The following is a 13,867-nucleotide window of genomic DNA, read 5'->3' on the forward strand; positions in this document are numbered from 1 at the left end:
AGTCGGAGAGAAAATAAAACATTCTACCAACAAGTACTGCAAAACAAAAGAAAGACCTCTTCCTATCAACCTGCTGCAGAAGCCACTCCTGTAGATGTCTAAGAAGAGAAATAATAAATCAGTAATTGCCATGAATAACCAAGACAACAAGATAGCTCAGAAAGAAAGTGAAAAGTCTCCGGAAAAGGAACTTAAAGATATGGAAATATGTGACTTAAATGACAGAGAATTCAAGATTGCAGTTCTGAAAAGACTCAACGAGATGCAAGAAAACACAGAAAGGCAGTTTAATGAACTCAGAAACACAATTAAAGAACAACATGAGCATTTTACGAAAGAGATTGAAATTTTTAAAAAGAACCTAATAGAATTTCTGGAGATTGACAACTCAATAGAAGAAATTAAGAATGAAATAACCAGCTTAGGTAGTAGAGTTGACCAGATGGAGGAAAGAATCAGTGACGTCGAAGATAGAAACCTGGAAATTACACGGATGGAAGAAGAAAGAGACTTGAGACTTAAAAGAAATGAAAGAACTCTACAAGAACTTTCTGACTCCATCAGAAAGAGCAATATAAGAATAATGGGCATACCAGAAGGAGAAGAAAGAGAGAAGGGAACAGAGAATATATTCAAACAAATTGTTGATGAGAACTTCCCAAACTTGTGGACAGAACTGGACCCTCGAATCCAAGAAGCAAATAGAACACCTAGTTACCTCAATCCCAACAGGCCTTCTCCAAGGCACATTGTATTGAAGCTGTCTAAAATCAACGACAAAGAAAGAATCCTCAAGGCAGCCAGGGAAAAGAAGACGGTAACTTACAAAGGAAAGCCCATTAGATTATCATCAGATTTTTCAGCAGAAACTCTACAAGCCAGGAGGGAGTGGAACCAAATATTCAAACTATTGAAAGAGAGAAATCATGAGCCAAGAATAATATATCCAGCAAAGATATCCTTTAGATATGAAGGAGGAATAAAGACCTTTCCAGACACACAGAAGCTGAGGGAATTTTCTAATACACGACCTGCACTACAAGAAATACTAAAGGAGGCTATTTGACCACCATCAACAGGGACAATTTGTGGCAACCAAAACTCAAAAAGGAGGAGAGTAAAGGCCTGAACCGGAATATGGGAATGGAGAAAGTAAGCGTGCTGAAGAAAATGGAATACTCTAAATATCAAACTTTCTTTTCCATAAACTTAAGGGTAACCACTCAAATAAAATCCAGAACTGAAATATATACTGAAATAAAAGAAGAAACAGAGGGAAACATCATAGAATACCACCACACAGAAATAATAGACAACAACAAAAAGGCAAAGAAACAATGGAGACACAGCCTTAACGGAAAACTAAAGATAGAATGACAGGAAATCTTCACATATCAATAATCACCCTAAATGTAAATGGACTGAACTCACCAATAAAAAGGCACAGAGAAGCAGATTGGATCAAAAACTAAACCCAACCATATGCTGTCTCCAAGAGACACATCTCAGCTACAAGGACAAGCATAGACTCAAAATGAAAGGGTGGAAATTGACACTCCAAGCAAATGGTACCCAGAGAAAATCAGGTGTATCCATAATGATATCAGATGAAACAGACTTCAGGGTGAAAAAGGTAACAAGAGACAAAGATGGACATTTCATAATGGTAAAGGGGACTATACAAGAAAACATAACAGTCATCAATATTTATGCCCCCAAGCAGGGAACACCGAAATATACCAAGCAACTACTAACAGAACTAAAGGGAGAAATTGACCAAAACACAATTATACTAGGGGACTTAAATACATCATTGACAGCTATGGATAGATCATCCAAACAGAAAATAAATAATGAAATAGTAGCCCTAAATGACACATTAGATGAAATGGACATAATTGACATTTATAGAGCACTTCATCCTAAAACATCAGACTATACATTCTTTTCTAGTGTACATGGAACATTCTCAAGGATAGACCATATATTGGGACATAAAATCAGCCTCAACAAATTTAAGAAGATTGAAATCATACCATGCATATTCTCTGATCACAAGGCTTTGAAATTGGATATCAACTGCAAAAAGAAAGCAGGAAAAAACACAAATACATGGAGATTAAACAACATACTTTTAAAGAAGGACTGGGTCAAAGAAGAAATTAGAGGAGAGATCAAAAGACACATAGAGACAAATGACAATGAAAATACATCCTACCAAAATTTTTGGGATGCAGCAAAAGCAGTTTTAAGAGGGAAATTTATCTCATTACAAACCTATCTCAAGAAACAAGAAAACTCCCAAATAAATAACCTCATGTTACACCTTAAAGAACTAGAACAAGAAGAACAAGTAAAACCCAAGGTCAGCAGAAGAAAGGAAATAACAAAAAATAGAGCAGAACTAAATGAAATAGAGAACAAAAAGACAATCTGAAAGATTAATTTGACAAAGAGCTGGTTCTTTGAAAAGATTAACAAAATTGACAAACCCTTGGCTAGGCTCACTAAGATAAAAAGAGAGAAGACACTAATGAACAAAATTAGAAACCAAAGAGGGGAAGTTATCACGGACACCACAGAAATACAAAGGATCATCCAAGAATACTATGAAGGACTATATGCCACCAAATTCAACAACCTAGAAGAAATGGACAAGTTCTTAGAAACATATAGCCTTCCAAGGCTGAACCATGAAGAACTGGAAAATCTAAACAGACCGATCACCAGTAACGAAATTGAATCAGTCATCCAAAACCTTCCCAAAAGCAAAAGTCCGGGACCAGATGGCTTCACTAGTGAATTCTACCAAACCTTCAAAGAGGATCTAATACCAATCCTGCACAAACTCTTCCAAAAAATTGAAGAAGAGACAGTACTCCCTAACTCATTTTATGAGGCCAACATTACCCTGATACCAAAACCTGGTAAGGACAGCACAAAAAAGAAAACTACAGACCAATATCTCTGATGAATACAGATGCAAAAATCCTAAACAAAATTCTAGCAAATTGAATGCAACAATGCATTAAAAAGATTATTCATCACAACTAAGTGGGGTTCATCCCCGGGCAACAAGGATGGTTCAACATCCGCAAATCCATCAATGTGATATATCACATAAAAAAAATAAAGGACAAAACTCATATGATTATATCAATTGATGCAGAAAAATCATTTGAAAAGATACAACATCCATTTATGATTAAAACACTTAATAAAATGGGTATAGAAGGAAAACACCTTAACATAATAAAGGCCATATATGACAAGCCCTCTGCTAATCTCATAATTAATGGTGAAAAACTGAAGCCCTTTGCTCTACATTCAGGAACACGACAGGGCTGTACCCTATCACCTCTGCTTTTCAACATAGTGTTGGAAGTCCTTGCCAGAGCACTCAGGCAAGAGAAAGAAATAAAAGGCATCCAAATCGGGAATGAAGAAGTTAAATTATCACTCTTTGCAGATGACATGATCCTAGATATAGAAAACCCTAAAGATTCCACCAAAAAGCTATTAGAAACAATCAATGAATACAGTAAATTGCTGGCTACAAAATCAACGTACAAAAGTCCATTGCATTCCTATATACTAACAATGAAATCTCAGAAAAAGAAATACAAAAAACAATTCCTTTTGCAATTGCAGCAAAAAGAATAAAATACCTAGGAATAAACTTAACCAAGGATGTGAAAGACCTATATGCTGAAAACTATAAGACATTTTTGAAAGAAATTGAAGAAGACACAAAGAAATGGAAAGACATTCCGTGCTCATGGATTGGAAGAATCAACATAGTTAAAATGGCCATATTACCCAAAGCAATATACAGATTCAATGCAATCCCCATCAAAATCCCAATGGCATATTTTAAAGAAATAGAACAAAAAATCATCAGATTTGTTTGGAACCACAAAAGACCCCGAATAGCCAAAGCAATCTTAAGAAAAAGGAACAATAATGGAGGTATCACACTTCCTGACTTTGGCTTGTACTACAGGGCTACAATAATCAAAACAGCATGGTATTGGCAGAAAAACAGACACATAGACCAATGGAATAGAATTGAGAACCCAGAAATAAAACCACATAAATATGGACAGATAATTTTTGACAAAGAAGCTAAAACATACAATGGAGGAAAGACAGCCTCTTCAATAAATGGTGCTGGGAGAATTGGATAGCCACGTGCAAAAGAATGAAACTGGACTGCTATTTGTCACCATGTACCAAAATTAATTCAAAATGGATCAAAGACTTAAGCATAAGACCTGACACAATAAACTGCATAGAAGAAAACATAGGTACTAAACTTATGGACCTTGGGTTCAAAGAGCATTTTATGAATTTGACTCCAAAGGCAATGGAAGTAAAAGCTAAAATAAACGAATGGGACTATATGAAACTTAAAAGCTTCTGCACAGCAAAAGAAACCATTGACAAAATAAAGAGGCCACCAACTGAATGGGAGAAGATTTTTGCAAACAGTGCCTCCGATAAGGGGCTAGTATCCAGAATATACAAGGAACTCATGCAACTCAACAACAAAAAAACAAACAACCCAATTGAAAAATGGGCAGAGGACTTGAAGAGACATTTCTCCAAAGAGGACATACAAATGGCAAATAGACATATGAAAAAATGCTCAACATCACTAATCATCAGAGAAATGCAAATCAAAACCACAATGAGATATCACCTCACCCCAGTCAGAATGGCTATCATCAACAAGACAAATAGTAACAAGTGTTGGAGAGGCTGTGGAGAAAAAGGAACCCTCATACACTGTTGGTGGGAATGCAGACTGGTGCAGCCGTTATGGAAGGCAGTGTGGAGGTTCCTCAAAAATTATGAATAGAATTACCATATGACCCAGCAATCCCTCTCCTGGGTATCTACCCAACAAATCTGAAAACATTTATACATAAAGACACGTGTGCTCCAATGTTCATTGCAGCTTTGTTTACGGTGGCCAAGACATGGAAACAACCAAAGCGTCCTTCGATAGATGAATGGATAAAGAAGTTGTGGTATATATACACAATGGAATACTATTCGGCGGTAAGAAAAGATGATATGGGAACTTTTGTGACAACATGGATGGATCTTGAGAGTGTAATGCTGAGCGAAATAAGTCAGACAGAAAAAGCAGAGAAACATATGATTTCACTGATATGTGGTATATAAACCAAAAAAGAACAAGACAAACAAATGAGAAACAAAAACTCATAGACACAGGCAATAGTTCAGCGGTTACCAGAGGGTAAGGGGGGGTGGGGGGTGGGGGGTGGGAGATGAGGGTAAGGGGGATCAAATATATGGTGATGGAAGGAGAACTGACTCTGGGTGGTGAACACACAATGGGATTTATAGATGATGTAATACAGAATTGTACACCTGAAATCTATGTAACTTTACTAACAATTGTCACCCCAATAAATTAAAAGAAAATTATAGAGTGTAATAGATATTCGTTAAGCAAACATTTGATGGCCGCCTACAAAACCAATAGAGCAGGGCACACCCCACCTCCCCAGATAACTGCCTAGTGGGGAAAACAGGCCCACTAAGTGTTCATGATTCTCTGGTGCCTGTAAGGTCACGATGTCACAGTGGCCTGGAGTGGGAAAGCTTTGCAGACAAGGCAATGCTAATTCTGGGTTTACTTCTCCTGCTTACCTACTTCTGAACAATAGAGAACTTAAAATCTTCTCTACAGCGATATCACTTTCTTAACACATGTTGTGCCAAAGTAAGGGCTGAACATCACGACCGTCAGTTCAGCAGCATCAACAAGCTTAACAGCTCTCTAGCTCTAATACTGTTCAAAAGCAGAGAGGTAGTGAGCTCCCAGGCATGGGAGGATCCAGGCTGAACCTCGAAGATCAGTGGATATTTATCAAGAAGCCCAGGAAAAGGTGGGAGGGGGTCATTGCCTTATGAGAAGCTGGCCTCATGGTTCCCAGGGGCCTCCCGTGAACGGCAGGGATACCACAGCACACGGAACTGCCTCTCCTCTGCCATCCCTCATGGCGGCAATGAGACCAGTGTGTGAGGGAGCAGGTCCTGACTGTCAGCCCTGACCCAGAACGATGGCAGGTCGAGTTCAATGTCCCAAAGCAGTCCTCCAGTTCATTTCAAAATCAGACATCCTCCGATTGATCCCTCTTGGGGAACTCTCAGGCTGGCTACTTCCTGGTGTCAGCCAAGAGGAGGGAAGCAATTCATTTACTGGGCCTGACTGTGGCTAAATAAAATCAAGGCAGAGGGGCACCTTCTGCCAAGGAGAGAAACCATTCACTGAGGGCAGCCACAAAGAACCACAGACAGAGGATAATGGAGAGAGAAGGGGTGAAGGAAGGTGGGGACTTGGAAATCTTCACTTTGGAGGTGGGGAAACCAAGGCACAGAGAGAGGGACCAATTGGATCAAGGTCACAGCATAGTTTAAGGGCAGACTCTGACTTAGAATAATAAAACCCAGCATTTGTGGAGTGCTTATGGTATACTAAGTCTTTAATGTACTTATACTCCCAAAACCTGCGAGGTAAGGCTCCTTGGGTATTAATGAGGATTTCCATTTTACAGATGAAGAAACTGAGGCTCAGAGGTTTAATTAAGTAGTCCAGTATCATAAACCTCTGGTACATGGGGAAGCTGGGATTTGAACATCGTCTGATCATTGCAATCTAATTCCTAAGCTGTGGATCTTAACCACTGGATTATAGCACATCTTGGAGTTAGTATCAAGGTCCCTGTTTCAAACCACGGCCCTTGTGGCCAAACCCTACTCATTTATACCAGTGGGGGTATATCTGTTTCTCCCTTCATCTCTGTCTCTCTGTGTATTTCCTTCTCCATGGGTATCTGTGTTTCCATCCCTGTCTCTCTGTGTATATGTCAGCATCTATCTTTGTTCTATGTACATGTCTCTTGGGTGTGTATGTGTATTTACCTATCCCTTTCTCTCTCTGAATAGCTGAGAAACAGAATTGCACGATGGATGGATGGATGGATGGATGGATGGATGGATGGATGGATGGATGGATGATGCCTCCCCCCACAAACAGCAGACATGGCAATGAGCAAGCACATGCCCACGCAAGCATCGCTGGCAGCCAAGTCTCCGGGAGCCATTGATCGGTCCCCCCCTCTAATGCCTCCCTCCCCGACTTGTGCATTCCATTTCCGTCTTAACCCAGAGCTGCTTCCCCAGGGCTTGGTGGCTTGTATCCAGTTTTATTGTTGATACAGATCTTTATCTGCCTTGGGCTTATAACTGACATTTAAATTACTCTGCAAACAATGAATCAATATTTATGGATTCTTGGACCGATGCATTTGTCAAACCTGGTGTCCTGAGTTTCTCCCAGGCCAAAAGGGAACACGAGTCAAGGTCAAGGCTCTGTCTAATTAGAAATGGGGGAAGTGGGTCTGCCTCTAAGCAAAGGTCTCAAATTGAAATACAGCTGTGCCCCTAGACTAACTAAACCAAGGCGGTTCCCCACTGGAAATTCAATTCACTTCACAAATGGTGGGCATTTCCTGCGCGTGCAAAGCACCATGTTAAGCCTATGTGTGAGACAGGAGGAATAAATTCAGGTCCCCATTCTTTAGGGGTTCCCACACTAGGAGGAAACAGAGGTGTGCCTAGCTGGCCACATGTACAATGCACCAAGGGTGGAAACAGAGATGCAAACACAGTTTGTAGGGAGAAAGGAAAAATGAATTCTAATAAGTGAAACTTCTTGGAGGGCACGCTGGAGGAGGAAGGGCATTCCAGGAGGGGAAACAGTTAGAATCAAAAAGACCTGGAAGTACAGAACAGGTGTCAGGGCTAGAAGAGAAGGTTTGTGGGAAAGTGACATAGAAAGGTAAACCGAGGCCTGACCCTGGAGAGCTCTGGATACCAAACTGAGGTATGTGGCTTTCCTTCTGTGGCTGGATGGGAGCCATTGAAGGTCTCCGTGCTTTCAGGAGCTCTCTGGGAGCAGCAGGAAGTGGGGCCCAACACTGCCAAGGGTGGAGGGTTGTAGCAGTGGGGCACTCTACCATGCAAGCCCACATTCCCGGGGCCTCACTCCCCAGGGCACAGCAGCACGGCTGTGCCAATTTTTCTCAATCTTTTAAGTATGGCCCTTGCCCGCCTTGAGAAAAACAACAAACACGAGACCGATGCTTCTGGGCGTCTTTGGCTCTGTGAATTATGGAGGTGGCCTTAATCGTGGAGACCACACCGTTCATCACCCTGGTGAATTTAAGCTTTGGTTCCAAGAAAAAAGACAAGTGAGCTCTTGTCCCTGCCCCAGAACAGACATACGTTCCCAGGCAGCAATTTATTTGTCCAGCTGCCCCGACTGCTCAGCTGCAGAAACCCTCAAGTTAAAGCTTCCCTCCTGGTACCTCTCTCTGTACAGGGCACAGTCTGGGCATTTCGGGGGTGGAGTGTGAGTTCCTGGAGTTTGGGGAGGTGGTTGCAGTATCTGGAGGAGCTACAAGGCACTTGTGGGGTGTCTGAGGGGCTGCTTTTCCGTTAGGCACAGCGGGCAGGGTGCCCCATGCTCGCGATGCATTTGGGGGCTCCACGAGAATACTGGAGATCCTTCTAAAATCAGAAAAAAATGAATATATTCATCTTTATAACAACACAGTCGTACAATATAATTTTTCATAATTGTTTTCAATGGAGAAATGCAGCCCATGAAAGTCAGAATAGGGCCCAGCTGCCCGACCCAGGCACTCGGTTTCAGTTTTCTCTCAGTGGGAGCAAAAGCAGCCAGGCAGAGCTGATGTCAAATCCCACCCACATTACTCAGTGGCTCTACCTCCCTCTCTGCACCTCAGTTTCCTCGTCTGTGAAATGAGCTAATGACATGAACTTTGACGGTGGGTTGAGAAGGCTGGAGATGTGTACAGTGTCTGTACACACTGGCACCTACAATTGCTGCCCAAGCTCACTCTGTGTTCCATCTTCCCTGGGGAGTTGTCCTGATCATGCCAAGCCTCCATGTTGCCTCCTCATGAATGCCGGGGACTGTTGGTGGCCAAGAGGCCCGGGCACCTCAGCTTGTCTCTGTAGTTCTCAGCTGAGCTGAGTCCAGGCCACACTCGGTAGGTACTAGGTGTGCAGAGGCCATCCATGTCAGAGCAGCTGGCTGGCTAGAGGGCAGGGACCACATTTTACATATAATTTTGCTTCCCACAGCGTTAGGCATAGGCCTGTACCCAGAAGGTGTTCTGCGACCATTAGTTGGTTGGAAATCTCTAAAATTTTGTGTGGAGGATTCTCGCAGTTTTGTCTCATTGGTTATGCTTTAAACTCTAACAGTTGATATTCATTGGTTCATTCAAACTCCTCCTCATGGCTGCACACTTGGACCTGCCCAACTTGCTAAGCCTACTTTGCACCACCTTCCATATCCTCCTGGCTCTGGCTACACACAAACCTCAGGGCCCTTACACATGCTGTCTGCTTCTCCCAGAATGCCCTTCTGCCCACAGGCTGCATGGCAATTCCTCATTCTTCACGTGTCATTTAGACATCGTCTCCACGGGGAGGCCTTTCCCTGACCACCTCCCTAAAATGGATCCTTTCATTATTTCTTTTAGCTCTGAACCTGACCAATTTCTTCCTGGTACTTTACATGTTTCATGTTTCTTGTCTCCTTTCTCCCTTAACACATGTAATTTCCTTGAGAGTAGAAACTTGGCCACTTTAAATCATAACTATTGGGTGACACAATACCTCGCACAGGGCTAGACTCTGAAAAATAGTTATCAAATGAATAAGTGAATAGATGAGCAAGTTAGTTATCTTATTAGGAAATATTGAGTGCGCGGGGCAGCCAGACGGCTCAGTTGGTTAGAGCACGAGCTCTCAACAACAGGGTTGCTGGTTCAATTCCTGCACAGGATGGTCGGCTACGCCCCCTGCAACTAAAGATTGAAAACGGCGACTGACCTTGGAGCTGAGCTGCGCCCTCCACAACTAGATTGAAGGACAACGACTTGGAGCTGATGAGTCCTGGAGAAACACACTGTTCCCCAATTTAAAAAAAAAATTAAGTTAAAAGAAAAAAGGAAGAACTATTGAATGCTTGCTGTATCCTGGTCCCTCAGACGGTTCTGTGCCTAATCCATCCTGTGCCTTAGCAAGGTGACTCCTACAGCCTGTGCAGTGGCCTCGCATGGCCAGGTATGTGGGAGCGGGCAGAGGGCAGAGCCCCCATTCGTGGGTCCCCAGGGCAGAGCTTCCTTGGGAAAGACTCAATGACACTGAGATATGCAGAGCCGGACACCTCACTGAAGGAGCCGACGCCCCAGGAGGAGCCACGAGACCGTTTGAGGGCCTGACTCGGGCTCTCCATGCAACACTGGGATTCTCACCCACTGCGCTAGACCCTTAGCCGGAGCTGATTATCGTCACTTGTTTGAAAGGATTTGGTTTCACTCATTCAACCAACAAATGTGTATTAAGCGCCTCCAATGAGCCAGACGCTGCTTAGGCAGAATGCTCAGTGATGAACAAATGTAGCCACTGTCTGCCTTTTTCTTTACTGCTTCACGCCACCCCTGCGATGAATAAAGAATAATATAGGAGACAGGTACAGTTTTTAAAAAAATGTTTTTTAAGTGGGGCAAGGCATCCAGAATATCAGGTCTGAAGGAGTCTTAGACATACAACTGGTATGCAGCAGAGTGTCCGGGAGGGCCTGTGGCCCTCCTCTGAGTTACTGCCGTGCCCAGGCCTTTCTTCCCAAGACTGGAGGGCAGGAGTGAGGTTGGGGGACATGTGGGAGGAAGAGGTGGGGGCACCCCATAGGAGCCTAAGTGCCCTGCCTGAGGCAGGACTGTTCTTAGGGGGGAGTTACTACCTCAGGGCACGTGTGGATCAGGCAGAGGGCGCTGGTGTGTGCCCCTCCTGGTCTCCTCCAGCCCCTCAGAGACAAACGCCGTCTTATGGGCCTGCACCTTCTACCCAGAGGGGCTGCAGGCTAGAGGGTGTGTGTGTGTGCAATTGTGAGTGTGTCAATGCACGTGAATGAACGTATGTGAATGTGGCTGGATGTATGTGAATGAAAGTGTGTGTGATTGTGATGGTGTGTATGTGTGACAGAGTGAGCGTGCGCAACATGGGACAGAGTGAGCATGAGTGTGTGAGCGAGCATGTGACAGCGAGTGCGGGTGTGTGCACGCTGGTTCTGGGCTTCAGCAGGCCCCTTCCTGGCGCTCCCTCCTCCCTGGAAGGAAGCTGCGGGAAGGGGCCAGATGGTCTCCTCTGACCCGCTATTTATCATCCCGGCAAAAGCTTATTCAGTTTAATGCTCTTCGGCAATTCATTTAAGGGCTCTGTTTGTTTCTGCTGATGAGGACTGTTAATTTGCACAGCGGTCTCATTAGGCCTAAACCACCAATTAATTCCTTTTGTTCTCATTAAATAGCTGATTCCTAAACATTTCCCAGACAACAATGGGCAGCCCCAGCCTAGCTGTCACCGCAGGGGTGGCATGAAGCAGGTATCAATGGGAGCTCTCCTTGTCCCTGGGTCCCTGGCATGACCACCCAGGCCGAGCTCAGGTCCTGCCAGTCACAGCTGGGCCCCAAATCAAGTCTCGAAGCCCATTGCCTGGCAGGGTCAGACAAAGCAGGCGGAGGGTGAGTTGGGGGTGCCCAGCAGAGCATGTCCTGGGCGAAGAGGCCTGGGCCCTGCACAGGTGCCTCTGTCTCCCGGGGCCCCATGGGCAGGCAGGCCGGGGGCAGGGCCTGCTCTCCGCAGCCCGTACCTGCTGGCCAGGTCCTCCAGACAGCCCTTGACCACCTCTCAGCAGCACTGCCAGGAACCTTTGTCTGCTGGATGTGCCAGGCCAGCTCCTTGGCCTCTGGGACTGCACAGCTCTGGAGTCCAGGAGGCATAGAAGGGGATGAAGGTGGTCCTGAGGCTTCACCCAGCGATGCACTGGAGACCCGCTGCCCAGAGGGAGATCACCCCCATCCCCCTGGGCAACAGTTTCCTCTGCTGGAACAGAAAGGAGCTGGGCTACTGGCATGATGTTTGTTTCGTAAGCTGCTGAGCCATTTTTTTTCCTCAAGCATAGCCTCCTCACACAGATGCCCAATATACACATGGATAAAAGCAGAGGTGCTCCAGTTGGAACCCCACTTCATTTCCCCATCCCTTTCCTCTGTTTTGCAGGGCTCTCCCCATCCCTCTCCTCATCCTTCTCCCCTCCAAAGAGGGGCATTCAGAGGTTCCTCCTCTGTCCCCTTAAACGCTCCTACTTGCCAGATATGGAAGCCTCTGGACTAGCAGTTCTCTGAGAGTCCCAAGGCCGGGTTTCTAAGGAGCTAACACTGCCTGGGCCTCCACTCGTTTTCCCTTGTTCTGGCAGCTATGTGATTACGCACGATGCCTTACTAAGAGGAAGGCAGGATAATAGGGAGCTGAAGTGAATGACATCATGCACAGCAAGTGCCATGGAAAAGTCCCTGAGGTGCAGTTGGATTTACAACAGCATTTGAATCCCCACTCCACCACTTCTGGGCTCTTACTTAACCTCTAGGTTTCCTCATCTGTAAAATGGGAGTAATAGAAGTAACTCCCTACCAGTAATGGGGTGAGGATTAAATGAGTCGATACCAAGGTGCTTGGCAGAGTCCCTGGCACATACATAGTAATTGCTCCAATAAATGTGACAAAACAGATGCTCCTAATTCCTATTAGCTGGACAAGTTACCTGCCCAGCTTCCTCTTCCAGCCTCACCCTACCCCCTGCAACACATGCTCCCTCCCACACCTCACTCACTGCAGCCTGTCAAGCTGCACCCAGCTCCCCATACCCTGGGCTCTTCTGTGTCAGCTCACTGGGCCTGGAATGCCTTCACTCCCACATAAAGTTACCAGATTTAGCAAATAAAAGTACAGGATGCTACTTAATTTGAATTTCAGATAAACAAATAATTTTTATAAGTATATTTCAAATATCACATGGGTTATACTTATCCTAAAATTATTTGTTATTTATTTAAATTTAAAATTTAACTGGTCACCTGGCAGCTCTACCCCCAGCCTATGTTTGGCGAACTTCTGCTCATCCTTCCAGACTCAAATCAAACATCACCTCCTCCAGGAAGCTCCTTCTGATCCCTAATTAATGTAACTACCTGTTTTTAGTCTTCTCCTGGATCCTTGGGCTGAATCACCTCTATCCAGCTCTGATCACCACTCTTCACAATGCGTTGTGATCAGTAATCCATATGCCCATCCCGCCCACCATCTTTGAAGTCCCTTGGGGTGGTGGGGAAGGTATTTCATCTAGTACACCTTTCTCCACACCTGTTCACCACTGTCTCCTCCATCCTCAGTGTTCACTGTACTTGGATGGGGAACTTCTTCATGTCCCCACCACCAGACTAGTGATGGCAAGCAGAAAGTAGGCGCTGGGACAGAGACTGCTGGTTGCCACCCAACACATCCATTCTCCTTTTTCCTTAGTAACAAGCCCTGCCTGTGCAATCACCAAGCCTAGAGACATTTCCCAGCTTCCCTTGCAGCTAGGTAAGGTCACATGATCAAGTGGTAGCCAATGAGTGTTGTGTAGGGATTACAGGAGGGCTGGGAGGCAGTTACTTTTTACTTCCCTTTCCTCTTTCCTATTGCCTGGAATACAGATGTGCTGTCTGGAGCTCCAACAGCCTTCTTAGACCATGAAGTGACTTTGAGAATGGTGGAGCAGAAAGCTAGAAGGAGCTTGACCTAGATTACTTTATGGAGTCACCATTCCAGTCCTATAATGTATTCTATCAAGAACTGTGAAGTTTTATAGTATCTGAAACTGTGCCCTTTGTATATGCTAACACGTTAGTCT

The sequence above is a fragment of the Rhinolophus sinicus genome, linkage group LG03 (assembly GCF_036562045.2).
Source record: "Rhinolophus sinicus isolate RSC01 linkage group LG03, ASM3656204v1, whole genome shotgun sequence".
In the NCBI taxonomy this organism is placed as follows: Eukaryota; Metazoa; Chordata; class Mammalia; order Chiroptera; family Rhinolophidae; genus Rhinolophus; species Rhinolophus sinicus.